This window comes from Polypterus senegalus, chromosome 3 (assembly GCF_016835505.1).
Source record: "Polypterus senegalus isolate Bchr_013 chromosome 3, ASM1683550v1, whole genome shotgun sequence".
NCBI lineage: Eukaryota > Metazoa > Chordata > Cladistia > Polypteriformes > Polypteridae > Polypterus > Polypterus senegalus.
Window position 1 is genome coordinate 62,347,980 of NC_053156.1, and position 18,101 is coordinate 62,366,080.

General features: G+C 41.9%; 1 long non-coding RNA gene across 1 annotated transcript in view; it reads left to right on the plus strand.

The window, feature by feature from the left end:
• LOC120525201 overlaps positions 1-18,101 on the plus strand; it is a 139,350-nt gene that overhangs the window by 49,705 nt on the left and 71,544 nt on the right. Inside the window, exons 2-3 of the long non-coding RNA XR_005632901.1 lie at positions 3,720-3,894; positions 4,238-4,271. This is a non-coding gene — a long non-coding RNA (uncharacterized LOC120525201). The remainder of the gene's footprint in view (positions 1-3,719; positions 3,895-4,237; positions 4,272-18,101) is intronic.

An 18,101-nucleotide genomic window follows, 5' to 3' on the forward strand; every position in this document is an offset into this window, starting at 1 on the left:
GAACATCAGAAAAATAAGATAAGTAATAACTTCAGACCCACTTAATACAATTCAGGGTCACAGTGGAGCAGAAGCTGTCCTAGAAGCTTTGAGCTCAAGGCAGGAGCAAACACTGAATGAGACGTAAGCCGATGACAAGGCCCACTCATACACACGCCTACAGTGGGCCAAGAGTCAGCAGCCACCCTTTCTGTGGGGATGTGGAGTACAAGCTGACAATGACTGGGCCAGAGATTTAAATCCAGGATGTTGGATGAGTATTAACTAAAGTAACAGCATTCTGCCTGATAAGAAAATATTTCTTAAAATGAAAATAATGAGCAAGAGGAAACACTTTGTATAGGGTGGTCCAGATCTAATTATGCAATTTTCATTACGCTATAACACATTAGGTTTATTACATAGAAAATCACCCAAAAAATCCTGGACCATCGAGAAGTGTGCAAACTGACGACATGAAGAATCGTCTTCACGCCGAACTGAAATTGTCCCAGCATAGATCAAAGTCATCCAGACGATCTGGATCTGCATAATTATATCTGGACCACCCTGTACTGTAGGATATGGGAACAGGGCAGTGATCCATTCATCATCTATACCCAGTCATCTTGCAAAACCGAACTAGACTGTGGAATTGGAAAAAATGGGCAATGTAACTGTTAAATAGTTCATAATGATGACAAGTTCTTCAAATCAAATTGTATTTATTACATACAGTTACACAAAGTGCAGTGTTACATTTATAGGTCTGATCGCAATCTCGTCATTTTGGTGGTTACCTACTAGGTAACGCTTATGGTTGGTTGTCCAATTGGCAAACATCTGCCACACCCTCTCAGTTATGAGACGCAAATCATAGACATGCCATATTGTAGCTGTCAAATAATGCAAAGAGTACACACGCATGTTTCACCCTAACTGGAGCTCATCTGTGGTATGCACCTTTGTTTCCCCTTGCAGGGATCGAACCGCAGACATTAGCGCCTCTGACGTTGCATCACAGTAGCTGGTTCGCTTACTTGACAGGGTTAAGATCGGAGTATTAAATCTATAAGTCTGATCGCAATCTGATTATATAGGTGGGAAGCAAAGGTGCATACACCTGATGAGGGTGAAACACGTCAAATAATACACAGAGTACACGACACAAGTACTGTATGACAGTACAGTATGTAGTGAAATGCATTGCTGCTAAACTCCAAGACTCTGCATTAGAAGAATATAAAAATACAATAAATAGTAAAGATTCAGTTTTCTAAGTATCAATAAATATCAATATATACAATGACAGCATTAAATGAGTATTATAAATCTACATGGGTTTATATATCGACGCGATCCAGTGACCTGAGAAGAAGACTGGACTCCTTTGGTACTGTGTCTCTCTGGAAAATCCTTGGGTACTGTTGGTTTGACTTTGTGTCAAATGAGTGGTTGCCCACGCAGTCCTCAATGAGGCACATTACCTGCATTGTGAGGGAGTGTGAGTTACGGCACTACGGCCATGTGGCACGTTTCCCCGAGGGTGATCCAGCTCATAAGATCGTCATTGTTGGAGACCCAAGTGACTGGACCTGGCCAAGGAGACACCCACGTAACACCTGGCTGCGCCAGGTAGAGGGTCATTTCCAGAGGGTGGAACTGGACTGTGCGTCTGCCTGGGGGGTTGCAAACTGGATCCTGAGTAGTTTTGTCGTGTAGTGAATGCGGGAACGAACTGTACCAGTGCATGCTCCCCAACCTGACTTGACATGATAGTAAATAACTTGATACAGGAGAATTAACAATAAGGCATTGTGTAGCTCTACTCACTGTCCTCATTTAGGATGTGGATGGTCTCTTCTCAGTCTCTCTGCAGTGGTCTTCAGACAGTGGTGACATTTTCTAGAGAAGAGATCATTGTTGGAATGGCTCTTACCTCTGATAATTTTCTGTTCCCTGGTCTGACATGGCTTGGTGTCCCAGAAGTTTGAGCATGCACACCCAGTGTAGCCTTTTGGTCAGTGTAAAGACAGTGTACTCAGGATGGTTCTCCTCTAGGAATTTGCTAATATCGCATATTTACTGTACCAATAAGGATTTACGTCTCTGTATGGAGTTTGCACATTCTGTCTGTATTGTTATGATGGTTTTTTTTCCAGTTTTTCCAATTTTTCTCCCACTTCCCAAAGGTGTGAATGACAAGTTACTTGGTCGCGCTCATCTGGCCTACTGCGAGTGTGCACATGAGTGTGCTGTATGATGAACCACCGCCACATTCAGGGTTGGTCCCCACCATACTTCCAAGCTTCATGGAATGCTGAAATGGATATGCATGTTAAAAAAAGGAACAATAATTATGAAAAGCACATTATGAGGTCTTCATTAGAGCCAGTTAGGAGAAAATATTACCGGTACATATTCTATCACAGAGACTGAGCATACAGAAGGAGGCTGCTTTAGTGCTTTATTGTTGTAAAACTATTAAGGTCAACATTTTCCCTCTCAGACATCGACTGCCATGTAGAAGGGAAGAAGCGTTGGTGCCAAACAATAGGCAGAGGAAAGTCCCAACCCTCAGCTGACAGCCAGTGCCAGTACAGTCAGTTGGCGCATCGCTGAACTGTTACGAAATTGAATAAACAATGGCTTGCACAAAACATATGAAAAACAGCTATGCATATTGTGAAACACTGAATGAATCTTGTTATGTTATTCTGCCCTTTTTGTTTTTTTAGTAATTAACCGTAATACAGTTTATCAGGAGATACTCCTAGGGAAGCAGACAAAGGTGTGAAAAACTCAAAAATATAAGCCAACCAAAAAAACTAACAACTAAAATGCAAACAGTCCCTCATTAGTCTCCTCAGAGGGACCCTCAAAGGCTTCAGTAGCTGCAGGTTTCTATTTCAGATTTTTTTTTTTTGTTATTAGTAACATTAGCTTTAGTTTGCTTCCTTGTTAAAGAATGAGAACCCTGCAGGACAAAGTGGGCATTGGTCCATTTTATTTGGATTTCAATGACACACAAGACTTTAAATCAGCCACCAGCTGCATTTCAGAATGAAGGATCCTGTGGCTTTACCAACATTTGGTCAACTTGTTTACAGAGTTTCACTTGATATTAAAAGTGTTGCTCAAGGATGAGCAGACATGTCTGTGGAAAGGTGCCTAAAAGGACAGTTAATTCTAAGATTTGTAAGCCCAGGCTGAACTTTTCTCACTCTGATGGTCAAAATAACACACCTCTAAGCAGGCACTGGATAAGTAACTGGACGGGCCCATGACCCAATCAAGAGACTACACCTTTGTTTAAAACTAGGTGCTTACATCTACATTGATTTATGTGGAGGATACCAAGGGAACTTGCAATATCAGAGGTTCAACTGATTACATTTTTGTTGGGTTTTCCAATTAGAGCACAGGCCGGTCAAATGACTTGCTCAGGGCCACACAAAGTCAGTAGCAAGATCTGAACCCACAGCCTCAGGGTTTGAAGTCCAAAGCCTTAACCTTAGCCTTAACACTTGCCTGCCTGCCTGCCTGCTTCTCGTCTGTCTCTTTTGAGCAGGATGCTATTCTCCACAAGACCTTGGAGTTGGTCATACTGAAGTAGCTCTAACATCCTCTCCTCCATACTTAAGTTTGTTACCCGTGCCTGAGCCCTGTTGGGAAAAGAAACTACACTTCAAGAGGGGAATTTCAGAGCTGGAATAATTTACGCTTTTCTGTATGAGTAGGAAGAAGACATGACACAGAGCCTCAAAGAAAACGGAGGAAGACAACACCACACCATGGAGAAAATGCAACACTTGATCTCAGAGCACACTCTTTACTCGTGCCACGAGGAATAAGAACTCTCAGTGGCTAGTAAACAGCCAGCCACCAACACGCTTGGTCATTTTACTGTGTCAGGTAATCTAACTTTTACAGGTTTTTAATTCATCTGGAGACAAAAGTCTTGTGGTGCGGCCTAACAGTTTAGCCCACTCTCACCCATGGATGTGCATGGACTGTGACATCACGCCAAAATTCCAAAAGGTAAATGAAAAAGCGTTTACAAGTGAAGAAACTTCAGAAAACCTGCAAACCAAGAAAGAGTGGCCAGCATCTTCTGTGTTATATGCTTGTCAGTCTCGTGTCCTGGATTTTATTTTATATTTATAAGCAATTCTCACGTTTCTATAATACTTGCAATGGTCAGTAAATTGTTTTTATTCTGTGTCTTAAATAATGTGCTTCTATTATCTTGCTGCAGGTCTAATGGCCAGATACCTCACCTACGGAGAAAGGTAAGGAAAGTAACGGAATGGCTTTACTGAAATGTCTAATTAACTAGTATTGTTGCTAAAGACAAAAGAGATAATTGATCGACCAGCATCAACCATTTCTTCTTATCTGCACTATTCCTACGACCCTTATTTCTTTTGAACTTAAAGAGCTGCCTGTGCTGTCACAGAACCATCATGGAGCCAATCCCACGCTCTCACTAGAACAGAACTGAAATATTCAGTGGAGGAGTGTGAGGTGCTAGCACGCACATGAGAGCTACCATTTGATCGACCTTTCGTGCTACAAACCGACCATTAGGTGCTCATTAACCTGCTCTCCGTATGTGTCACCAGCCGCAGACTATTGAGATTATACCGCAGGCATGAGCACTTCTTTACTTACCCGTTCATTGCACGGTGTTAGTAGTCACTTAAACCAAGCACTGCATGAGTCTTGTTTATACATATACAGTATGTTGCACTTTATGTATGACTAGCTGTCCCCCGCGGCTCTGCCCACGGAGTAGTGAAACACGACAAACTTTTAAAATCAATAAAAAAAGAAAATGTAATAATTTGTATTGAGAAGAATTTGTATTGATAGCTTTCGTATCCACTCCAATGTCAAGCGTTGCCACCGTATCTGATCGTGTTCAGCACTGATGGGAGAGCATCCCTCGCGTGGGGAGAAAAGCATGTGGTCGTGATATCTCTGCCAAAGAGCAGGTACCCTCTAAAACACACGTAGCTGCTAAAAACGTAAAAACGTTATTCTTTAACAGTCTCTAGATGATAATGTCTGCTGAACAAACAGGTATTGCTAGCTAAGCGGAGGCAAGCTACGCTCCGACACGTGGTGAGAGGTAGAGCGACTCGAATGGAGGCTGGAGCGTGAGTGAGGGGGGCTCCCTACTCTTGAGTTCCCACCTTACCTGCCCTTCAGCCTGCAGCCTGTCTCTTGGATTCGTGCAAATAAATCGGTGCTGCAACCGAACTATGATACTTAGTGCAATGAGAGAAGCCGCAAAATCAACTGGAATGTTCAAGGAAATTATAGAAAAAAACGCAATCTATATCTGTTAAGTAGTTCTCTCGTGAAAAGCAGACAAACGTTGGATTTTACATATAGAGACATGTTAATGTCGTCTGTGGAAGATGTGCAAGTTAAAATTTCATTGTGCTGTTTTTAGTTTTTTTTTTTTTTGCAATCCATTTTGTTGTTGAAGGGAATAAATAAAAAACACAAAGAAACAGGACCTGTGCAAAAAGATATAAACTGCTTGCCGTGGTATTGGTCCTCACTCCCCACATCCTGACCTGTGGGAAAAATTATTATACAGAAGCAAGATAAAGGACTCTAAAAGAGCCTCCAAGACAAATCAAATAGAACATCAGTCCATAGGCAGACCAAGAAAGACAAGACAACGGGAGGATCAGTTTCAGTTGTCACCAACCACCAGACATCCAGCCACCCACAAGATTGTCAACCGAAAGCCATTTCCTGAAGCTGGGGCCAGGCAATCTAATGATCTGCAACGGCGAACACACAAAAAGAATCAGATTATAGACAGAAAGGTTTTCAAATATCAACCAAGTTAGTAAGTGGGGCTTTCCAACAAGAAGTCAGTGCCAACATAGTGGTGATGGTACCCAGAGAAGAAAAAAAAAAACAGCCTGTGCTGGATTAGATCTAAAGAAAGTGTGGAAGGAAAATGGAAATTGAAAGAGGGATTTGGGCAGAGAGGATAAATAACAGAGAGCTTGAGACAAAAGAACATCAGGAAGTAACAGAGAGAGAAAGACAATTCCAAAATGTGTGGAGGAAAGTTCAGGGAACATTTCGGGAGTTCAACTGACCAAGAGGCCACTTTGGGGGGTTTGGGGGGCAGTCAGTGGACAACCCCACCAAAAAAAGTGTACAAGGGCTAAGATATAAATGATCTGCAAAATTAAATGGTGTACACTGGTGATTGGAGTTCCTGGAGAATATTAGAGATATTTTTAAAGATGGAGGGTCATATTACCACATTGAACACAAAGGTAAGGACTTGTAGGTGGCTTGGTGCAGAGCAGAAAACAAAGTGACAACTGTTTTTTTCATATGTAACAAGAAGAAATTAGAAAGTATAAAATGATATGGAGGAATAGGGGTGGAAAGCGACACACCATCTATCCCACAAACTGAGCTCAGATGAAGACAGAAGAAAAAAACTACAAGAAAGCAGAGAGAACCTGTACCTTAGTGTCTGGATCCTTCACAGCTCAAAATCATCAAAGACATCACCCAGGGTGTTAACAGCTAAAAGAGACAAAGCCACCAAGGAACGGAGACGGGGCATCCATCGATACACAAAGTTTCATTGTGAAAATGGATACTGGTACCAAGTCTCCGAGTTTGAAAAAAGAGGCTTGAATCTTAAAGGGGTACTTTGAAGTGGTGCTCAAGAAAATGTTTTCATGCAGAAAGGAGGAAAAAAGAAGTTCAGGATATATGAGACACCAATAGCGACCAACGCTGTATGATGTCAAATTGTAGGAAAAATGCTAGTGGAAAAAACAGACAAAAATCTCACATTACTTGTGTTACATAATCCACATCTGTTATACAGAAACTGCCTCTGTTGGCATGCTGCATGCTCGCAATACACAGGAAATGTGAAACTGTGTTGGAAAGTCATTATGGATTCATGTAATTTGTCATCCCTTGAAATTTTGAGTCGTGTAATCTGACATCTTCAAGGCAATGAGATCAGCAGCTAGAGTAATTGAGCAGGACATTTTGACATCTCCTCTGACTAGAGGTCATGTAAATACACTGCTGGCTTTAGTCAGTCAGGGACATGTTGTTTTGTACATATACATGTATGACAAGAAGGATGGGGCCCCTTGAGAAGATCTGCACGAGGAAGGGCGCCTGATCTCACAGAAAGGAATGTATTGTGAGAGGGACGGGCCTTGAGTGGTACGAGCGTCACTGAGACGTTGTATACAGGACATGGTGTAAGGCCTCATGACATACATAGGCAGTGTAAGTACAAATGAAGGCCTGGGGCCTCTTACACACCTTTATGCAAAAAGACGAACAGGGCCAGGAGCAGAATATGCAACAAAGTGGAAGGGGTCTGAAAAGTGTGACAGAGAGCATCTCACTGAGGAGAGATTCTAGAAGGAGGATTACATAGAAAGAGCAAAAGAACTGAGAATGAAAAGAAATGATAAAGCTTCCTCGATACATCTGTACAGTCAAATGGCTGGGGACAATCAGAGAGTGATGGGACATGGCAGACTAATCTACGTAATTAGAGAGAGATTGTTCATTTCGTGTAGCTGCAGTACAGTGAGAGTTCTGTACAGAGAGGTGTGTATGAGTAGAGTGTTGGGTCTTCAGGACGGGATTCTAGTGTGGAACACACTGTGGTGTTTTCATGTCAAGGGTCGTACCCCATTATAAAAAAAAAAATTTCCATCACCAGTTTAATTCCTGCAGTTAATAAAAGGGCCCCAAAACTTATACCCAAAGGCAGTAACCCCAGAACATGAAGGCAGTTCAGCACAAAAAGTGTATGAGAGAGACGCAGATGCACAGGCAGCCTTAAGGAAGTGGAGCCGAGCCAATGCACCTGGCAGCCTGCCTTCAGAATATGTGGGACTGGCGGGGGGGTTTTGGGAAGTTAAAGCCCTCGGAGGAAACCCACAGATTTCAGTGATTTATGAGTTGACACCTTTATCTTTGTATCTAAATCACGCTGTTGTTAGGTTTCATTTCAATTTCAAAGCTTAGCCTGCAACAGTAAAAGCACCTTTGAACAGAACAGAAAGGGCGTCACGGGGGCAAGCGTATGGGGAAAGGAAAGCCACAAAGTTGAAGAACAACGTCTCGTCAATATGTCTGAAATGATTGTGAGGACTGCTTTGAACTGATGGCCTCATTTTCAAAAAGGAAAAACCTGTCGCTTCACAAATTAACCCAGACCTCCTCTTCCTCCTTAAAAGTCCACCCCAGCCCTTTTCCCTTGTGGCTCTTCTTGCTGGACAAAACTAGAACTTGGCCTCCTTGGTTGGTTCCACTACATGGCTAAGCCATATGGTCTGCTATCCAGAAGCACAGGCCCTCTAAAATCCCCTAGGTCTAATGCTGTTTTCCATTTGGACTGGGAAGTCTAATTTTTTATTATACTGGAACACCCCCACAAGTCAAATTTCCTACTCAGAAACTCAGGGCTTTTCTGCCAAGTCAGAGTTTTTCCAACTTCAGATTATGACATCAATCCAAAATGGCGACTCGAATGTTAGCGAAAGCTGTAGTACTATACCGTTTCTTAGCCCTCTTGTCTATTTGTGTCTCATTAAATCAGACGTACACACAGTGCACTCCAATCTCTATCTGTGGACATGTTGCTTGGACATGCAAAATACTGCGTAATGCGTTGTTATCAATTGGTATTTATTCCAAAGGAGCACGCATAACAGCGGTCTTCCTGGAGGCGTCCGTATTGTTTTTCTGAATGCTTTACTGGAACCCGATCAACCCGGTTGTAACATCAATCCTAGCTCCGACTTCTGAGGTAAATGGAATGCAGCATAACATTCCAAGCAGTGGCGTCAATGGGGTTGCTGTCATCCAGTGCGGTAACCAAGGCCGGATTAAGATCCCCCTCATGCCCCTGAGAGACTTGATGAATACAGCTCCTTAACAGAGAGTTGATCAGACCCTAAACAATGTAGCGCAGACACGCGGCTGGCTGTTCAGTAACTCACACTGTTAATGGCATGTGAACACCTCAGCATTGAATCGAGTGGGGATGGAGTCCCCCTTTGGTGATTTCAGCCTGAAACACACACATTTTATATAAAGTCATTTGAGTGTCACCCTCTCTGATGGTGATGGAGTCTCCGGATGCGGTCAACACCCCCCTAGTGATGCCACCGACTCCAAGCCCTGCTCTGTCACATCGTTCATTGGGGAAGCCTCTTTTTTGGCTGATCGCAAGGGAAGCTTTTTTAGCAAACTGGGACACCTTTTTAGAAATTTAGTTTTGTGCCAAATCTATTTTTTTCCATTACCGAGCTGTAGATCAATCGAGAGTCCGTACCACAAGGAATGCTTCTACGTCTGGATTTTGTGTTAATGATTTTGTTTGGGATAACTAAAATGAAATGACAAAAATATTTTTAAGTGCATCAGATGTCATTTTGTACTTTCAGCACTTTGTTACTGGGTTGCTTGGGCACACAGTACTGTAGTTAGGGGTCACCTCCCAGGAGGCACTATGAACCTCATCACAGTGCTCTTGCTTTATAGCCTAGCTGAGCAAACAGTACAATGTCCGAGATTACGGATTAACACCTCAATCAATGAATTAGTCTTGTGCTCATACTGTTAATAACTTACAATATTTCCATTTTTCAGTTTGGTTAATGGTTTTAGCAACTTGGATCTGAAGAAAACTCAGCCTTCGATAGACGATGTTTCACAATTCACCGTCAGCTTTTTTAGCAGTTTTGCACTCTGCTTTTAGATAATAACATTTTACTGATCTTGGTTTTTCCATTACACCCGCATCTCCTGGGTCATTTTATATCATTCTTCAGTTGCTCCCTAATTCCAGCTGGATGGGGTCTACGCTGCAGTCCAGCCGAACCTTTTTTGGCACTCATGACAAGCATAACATCTTTACTGCCTGCTCAAGACAAAACTGCCACACACCATATCTCTCTATTATAAAAAAAAAAAAATCTTGGGGAGGCAGACTAGGGAGACAAAATGTGATCTTCTCGGGAGACAATTTGAAGTCTTACGAGAGACACTTTAACTTGCTCCCAGCTCTTAAAACAACGACAAGCAACAAGCAAAACACGCAGCTCGCCAGCAGTAGAAAGCCAGCAGATGATCCGACCGCTTCTCCTTGCGTGCGTTCAGCCACCCTAACTCTTCATAACGTGAGCGGCAGAGACACGAAGTTGCAAAAAGGACAGCGGCCGTACAGGCTTTAAAATGATCGGGCAGCAAGACAAGCAGAACAGGTAGCTCGCCAGCAGCGGAAAGACAGCAGATGATTCAATTTCATCTCCTTAGCATGCGTTCAGCCTCCCCGCCTTCACAACACGAGCAGCGTTATACATCCTGCTAGAAAGAGATTTAAATACGCTCGGGGCTGGAAATAAAGGACAAGTATTTTTTTTACAACGTCATGCGAGACAAAGCAGTGAGCCATCATTTAAAACAACTCCACGGACATCTAACCTCGCAGTTGTTGGTTTGCTTTTGGCAGACACGCATCATGTGCTCTCAGCTCTTAAAATAACGACAAGCAACAAGTAAAACACTCAGCTTGCCAGCAGTAGAAAGCCAGCAGATGATCCGACTGCTTCTCCTTGCGTGTGTTCAGCCACCCTAACCCCCTTCACAACGTGAGCGTCAGAGACGTGAAGTGGCAAAAAGGACAGCGGCCGTACAGGCTTTAAAATGATCAGGCAGTAAGACAAGCAGAACAGGCAGCTTGCCAGCAGCAGGAGGACAGCAGATGATCCGACGGCATCTCCTTAGCATGCAGTTAGCCGCACCCCCTTCACAACGCAAGTAGCGTTATACGTCCTGTGAGAAAGAGATTTAACCATGCCCGGGGCCGGAAGTAAAGGACAAGTATTATTTTTACAAAAGTTTTTAAGATAAAGTGAAAATAATGCCTATGTAACAATTCCCATGAAAATAACAATCGCTTTAAATTGTATATCTGCTAAACCAAACACGGGGTGGGCAGGCTGGCAGTGGAGCCCCAGTACTTAAAAAAAAAAAAATGGGCATGTCATGCTGTTTAATTGTTTGCTGTTGTCCAAGATGAATGCATTTCTGAATGTGCTAACAGAGGGCTTGCCGGAGAGTTGCAGGATGTTTAAAACAATTAAAGAAGCCAACTTCTTTTTAAAGGATAAGACTGGCATTTTTCAAGTTAAAGTTATTTCTTCACCATCATGGTATATATTAGTTTATCACTTGAAACTGCATTCTAAAGTGAAATATAATTAAAAAAAATAATTACCCCACTCTTGCGTTTCATAATGGAGCTAATGGATACTGGGGTCCTACTATAAAGAAAAGCCTTAAAACTTACATAATACATCCATTTTCAAGTGCATCTTGGGTTTACACACATATTATAAAACAGCATATCCGTGTTGTAAAAATTACCCAAGGTAAGAAAGGAAAAAGCAAACTATTATTGTGATATGCAGCCCTATTTAAAAGGTGACCAGCTCACTTCACAGGCCACCATGTTTAGCTTGAAACGTAATCACCAAACACAGTTATAGACATTGTTGAATGTTGATGCGGAGATGTGAATTGTGGTCACTGTTCTGTAGACAGCTAGACAACAGTAACTGGAAAAGGCACACTTACGATTGCTTATCTTCTTTCACTACACAAGCAGTTATCTCTTTAATAGAGATCTATCTATCTATCTATTATTTATCTAATCTATCTATCTAATTCACAAAAAAGTGGCCTGCTGCCACTGGTTTGGTAAAGCATGCGTGTGCTTCAGTGAGAGACAACACACACTTACAATACAATCAAGTGCCAAGGAATGAACAGAGAATACAGGTATCCATCCATCTTCTTAACTCGCTTATCCAGGGCAGGGGTCATGGGGTAGCTGGAGCTGATCCCAAAAAGCACTGGATAAAAGGTAGGAACAACTCCTGGATGGGGTACCCACATACACACAGGCCACTTTACAACCCTACTTCAAGCCAATTAAACTTAGGGGAAGTTTAGTAAATTTAATAAAAATGTTTTAGCATGGACAGAGTGATAACGCAAAGCTGTCATCCCTGCCTAACAGCACCCGGGTCTTCATGGAGTCTGCACATTTTCCCCATGTATTTATGGATTGATTGGTATCAGTAATTTATTAACTCTAAAATGTAGTCCTTGGTTTTTTTATTACTACATCTTCAGCAAGACCAACTTATCATGTATTAAAAATTTCAATCCTTCAGTCTGCTCTGGTCGCAAATTTCTAATATTTTGTAGTCTAAGTTTTTTAATTTTTTTTTACTGTGCTTGTGTAATCAAGCCATGGAAAAGGTGGTTTGACTTGTTCAATAAATGAAGGTTTTTATTAAAAGTACAATGCAGTGTAATCAGCTCTGTTCAGATGTATTCTTATTGTACAAAATACATTGAGACTCCTTTCAGTAGGCTGCCACTCAGCATACATCTTGCTCTATAAGCGATGTAAAATAAGACTATGGAGATGCGGTTTGGCATTGTGTTGTCATAACTGCACTGACTACAGCAGCAGCAAACACAAAAGTAAGTAAGAAATGTATCCTTACCTCGAGAAAACAGGACCTGTGGATCTGCGATCAAATGAATATTTCTAGTTTCCTTCCATTTTTAGAAGAATGCCTCATAAACGCGGAGGAGTGTTTTCTTAAATCGAAAACTTAGCCGCTACAAAGTGGACATACTAGGTTTAAGGTTCTCTCCTTTATGTTTGGACCCTGGTACCCTACAGTACATTGTAAACTGCAAGAACTGATAAGGTATTTATACAATTTATAAAAAGTACTTTATTTTAGAACACAATTTCAAGTAGCAAGTTAATCTATACCATGATTCTGAAGAAGTAACTTAAATTTAAAGAAAACTTAGACAGGACTTGCCATTTAATTATATGCCATTGCTGTCGCGGTGAAATTGCAAACACAATCATGGTGAAATGAGTGAAAGGAGACCCACAGATCAGACCAGGGCCTTCACTGGCCTGCTTAGAGATAGGCCTCGCCATGGACAGCCTGAATCCAAAATAAACAGGCAGGCTTTATTTAGGCTACACAGACCCACCATGAAGTTCAGAAAGTTCAAAGTCCAAAAATATGATTTACATGTTCAAAATACACAACATACCCTTCAAAAGTGGGGATATACTTTTAATCTCTGGCTTGAGAGACAAGATAAATAAGGAATCTTTGTAAAATAATGAATTGATTTAAATAAGAAAATGATGCACAAAAAGAAACAAGAATAACAGAAATCAAGGAAAAAAAGTAAAAGTCCTGGTGTCCTAAAAAGACAACCCAAGGCTAGCAAGTCCAAATCAAGATCCGAAGAATGAATCCAAAAAACCCAAGAAGTACTTACATAATGAAAAACACTCCACAACTTCTTGAGGAACTTCTGCAGGCACCATCTCCTCCATCTAAATATAAAGGCAGGGGGTATCCCAGTCGCAATGACATCATGGTGGCCCTGCATCTTGTGACTCCACCCACAAAAATACAAGGCATGATACACAAACCAACCGACAATATTTCAGTAAAACAATATTAACAAAATGACCATAACAACCAAAATCACATGAAAAGCAATAATTCAAAATGACAAAAATGTACACAAGTCAGGGAAAAACTAAAAGCCAGGCTTGCCCTCAGCTCTAACGCAGTAGGCCTCACCACCTGAGGCAGCCTGACCCCAAAATCAACAGGTGGGCCCAGAAATGAGGCTAACTAAGGCTTATAAAGTTTTAAAAAATATATATATCAGAGAGAGAGAGATTAGGAGCCGCGCTGTGTCACGCTTGGGACACAGATTTGCACAGAGACACAGGAGGTCGTAGAAACAAGAAGGATTTTTATTCAAACACCGCAAACACATGAGCTTAAACGTGCTCCATGACAAGTCAGAGATGACAGTTCCGCTAGGAGCAGAGAGAGATAAAAGCAAACAATCAATTCCCAAAACTGACAGGCGCTGCAAGGCTTATAAGTCGGCGGAGTACCGCGCGAGGCATGCAAGGCTTGTATTACGCGTTATAGTGCAGGGATAAGGAGCAATGTGAGGGTAGTCAGTGTTTCAGGGTTTGTGGTTTTCCCAGGGGCGTCTGTCTCTATTTGCGGTGCAATCAGCCCTCCGGCTCACAGCTGTTACAGCGCATTGCTGCACCCACCACATGACAAACCAACTCAGGATCCCAGATTAGGACCCGAGTGCAGCCATGTGACGGGTGACACCTCAGCACCACACTAGATCAGATGCAGTGGAACAGTGTGAGGTTTTTTATGGTGGCTGGGAGTGGTAATTCTGCCACCAACCCCCAAGTGTTTCCCTGCTGGTTGGAGGGCCTTCATGCAGGGATGGATGCAGATTAATGTCACACCAAGGACGGATTATATCAGAATGTCTACAAATATCCAAAGGAAAGAGGTAAAGACATGAAAACTTCTGGCCATGCTCAATGGAAGTTTCTTAAATAATTAAAAATGTAGGAACAAAATCCACAAGAGGAAAACATTTACTTAGTTGATGCCTTTGTCTTGCAATAGCTGAGCTACACTTGGTTATGTTTATTTTGGTGTTCTAATTTGATCACAGACAGCTGAAGCAACATGCGTGTGGTCATACAGTGTCAGCAGCAGGATTTAAACCCACAACCTCACGGCTTCAGATTTAAAGCCTTAACCACTATGCCACACCAAAGACAGGGAAAGACACAGGACAAAAAATACAAGGAAATAAATCCAGTAATAGCAAGATCAGAATCAGTACCTTTCATGACAGAAGAGTCAAAACCAGAAATCCAAAAACAGAAGAAGCACAGAATGACAAGCAGGAGTCAAAGGACAAAAGCACAATGGCAACGTTGTGAAACGTTGCTCCGATGAAAGGACCCCTCTTTCCCATGATTCCTGTGATCCTCCATCAGGGATGACTTTACCATAGGCAGGCAAACAACTTGGCAGGTGGGCCGTGGCACCAATTGCCACATTTGGGTACCGAGAAAAGAAACAGAATAGGTGAGGGTTAGTATTCAATTATAATTATCATGTTACTTATGTTATAGTGCTAATGACTAACAACAGAGATGCAGTCTGTACAGTTAACCAGCAGCTCTAGTCAGGGCACACTACTGTTGAATCACTTGTGCTGACTACCGAGGATCTGTTTGCTGTCAAGAATGACTATCAGGTGTGTAAAAGAGGGAAATACTGAAGACAAAACATTCAAGATGAAATAGCCCCTCTCAGGCTAAATCTGAAGCAGTGAAGTCACCTGTAATTAAAATTACTCAGTGTCTGTTTTAATGATTAGCGCCGTGCAAGTGTGAGTTGCTTTGGGCAGGACATATTGTAGCATTCGTTGATTCACCCATTCATCCACACTCTAAATCAGTTCATCCAGGGCAGGGGGCGGCTATTGCCTATCCCAGTAAGCAATGAGCACAGGCAGGGACATCTCCTGGACAGGGCGCCAGCACATCGCACGAACACACACAACACACACACTAATTCATATAACCTGCATGTCTTTAATCGGGTTGTTTGTTTCAGTTTCTTTCTACAGTCCAATCTCCACACAGGAGAGCACCAGGGACGTGACCCCCCTGACTCTTTACTATGAGGTGACACTACATTACCATGCACCTAATTTATTGATTAACATATTTACATTAGACTGTGGCCTTAAAATTAAGGGGAAAAAATGCCCTATTGTAGTAACATATTGAATCCATTGGGGGTCATTCAGCCCCCCAGCCACTCCTTAAATACTGACAATAATACCTTAAGTTCACATTCACTGAGTGTTTGATGTTCTCTAGCAGTTTCAAAGGAAAGACATCAGTCAGGAGCATGGCCAAATGTGGCTCATGAATATTCAAATAGGCATTTTTTAAGCCATATATAGTTGCTGGTGGGAGGTGACAAGGAGTGGCTAAAAGTGTGTGTGTGAGCTCATAGTTATACGTTCATTTGAGATTTAGAAAGGAACTTTGCATTGGACCTGGCATGTGTGCAGTTTTATAAATCCGTTTTAGTTGCTAGTGCGCCATTTTCCTTTCTTGCATAAGCAAAATTTTAGCATAGAATCTAAGCAAAGTTTTCCACAAGAGGTTGTGGTCTCTAGCTGTATGCTCGGGTGACTTTGCCTCCTTTGGCTCTACATGAAGGCAGATAAAAAAGTACCATTAACACAATTCTACAATAGTAAATGTCACAATATTGATACCATAAAGACAAAACAAAACGAAAAGCATAATTAACTGCAAAATATACCAAATATTTATGTTGTATATATACAAAATAAAACTCAAAAACAGCAAAAAAAAAAAACAACTTTAAAATACAAGAGAAAATACATGAGTCAGAGTTGACACCCTGCTGGTGACCTGACAGGCATTTCTCAGCTCCCAGTGGCGTCACTAATTCTCGTTTTCATATTTCTTACATTTGTGATGATTACAAAAATAGCCAGGAATTATTAATCTGGAAAATGCATTAGAGAGAAGGCTGCACACAACTGTGAGGTGTAATGGGATGATGAGAAAGGTCGAATGAAAACAGAGGGTGATGGAGGTGAGGGTGACCAGACGTGGATGGAGGAGTCGGTCACGAAAGCTATGGGAGGCTGGTGATCATGTAGCGATGGTAGAAAGCAAAGTGGAATCAAATGAGAAGAAACAGCAGGCATGGATTTGGAAGGCCTGAAGCATTGACATGATACTGATGCCTTTTTTCGCATATTTTTGTCGTTGTAGTAGTTTTTTTTTTTAATATTAGGATTAAGTTTTTATTTTTCCCCGCATCTTGTTTGTCTTTGCTTACGTGAGTCTTTTTGGAAGCGTCAGATAACTGCGATCATCTTATTTCTGGCATCACAGATGTGATGATATAAATATAGTGATGTCATTAGCTCACATTGGATAAAATGTCCTTTGTAAAAACATTTAGTGTGGTCAGTTTGAATGCAAGCAGGCCCCAGTGTTAGGTTTGGTTTTGACTTTCACTTCTCGTTGCGTCCTTTTGTTCTTGGTTGCCAGTTTCCAGCGATTTCCCAGTTCTTACCTTTTGCCCGTCCCGACTTCATTACTGCTCAATTTACATCTCCCACCTCCTTCTTCTCCTCACAATAATCCTCGGCAGGCCGTGGCTTAAAAATAAAGGGAAGGTGATGTGGATTGGCAAAGACTCACTTCACCTCTCCTAGGTGTTTGAAGTTGGTGAGCACAACCTTGACGTGAAAAGCTGTTCATCCTTCATGAACGTCCTAATGAGAGTTCCTGATCTGTACACAAGGTTAGCTAAAGCAGGTCCTGCTTGAGGGAGAAGGAACAAAACTAAAGATGGAAGGAGCATGACAGTGGACAGCCACATGTGCCTCATTGATCTGAGCACCAAGACTGATCCCCAACCATGAGGCCAGAGGGTCAACAGTGCAGGCATGTGGTCCAATTTAATGGCGCACTGTTGACATTGTTGACAATCAAACAGTTTATTCACAGTAACAAGAGAATCCACTTAAAAATGAGCACTTCCAGTAGGAGTATTCCATGAGACAAGTTTAGAAAAACCCTGGAACGGTTTAGGAACAAGAGAAGGAATTCAGGCCTCCACACTCAGTATTTGAGATAAAGGGAGCTATCCAGAGTAGAAGGACCATCTCTGTCAACTCTCAGTCAGTAAAGGGCACAACTTCTGTGCCACACTTCTGCTACCTTGCTGAGTACATAGCCCAGCAATTTCAGACAGCAAATGAGGGGACATCTGATCATGGTGGTGGACTACACAGTGCCAATAATGGAAATGGAGAGGTTGTTATACAGTCAGGTCAATATGTATTTGGACCGTGACACAATTTTCATAATTTTAAATTAATGTCTACACTTCAATCACATCTCAATTGCTTTGTTTCAAATCCATTGTGGTGGTGTACAGAGATAAAATTATGAAAATTGTGTCTCGGTCCAAATACTTATGGACCTGACTGTATAACAACCTCTCCGTTTCCATTATTGGCACTGTGTAGTTCCACCACCATGATCAGATGTCCCCCCATTTGCTGTCTGAAAT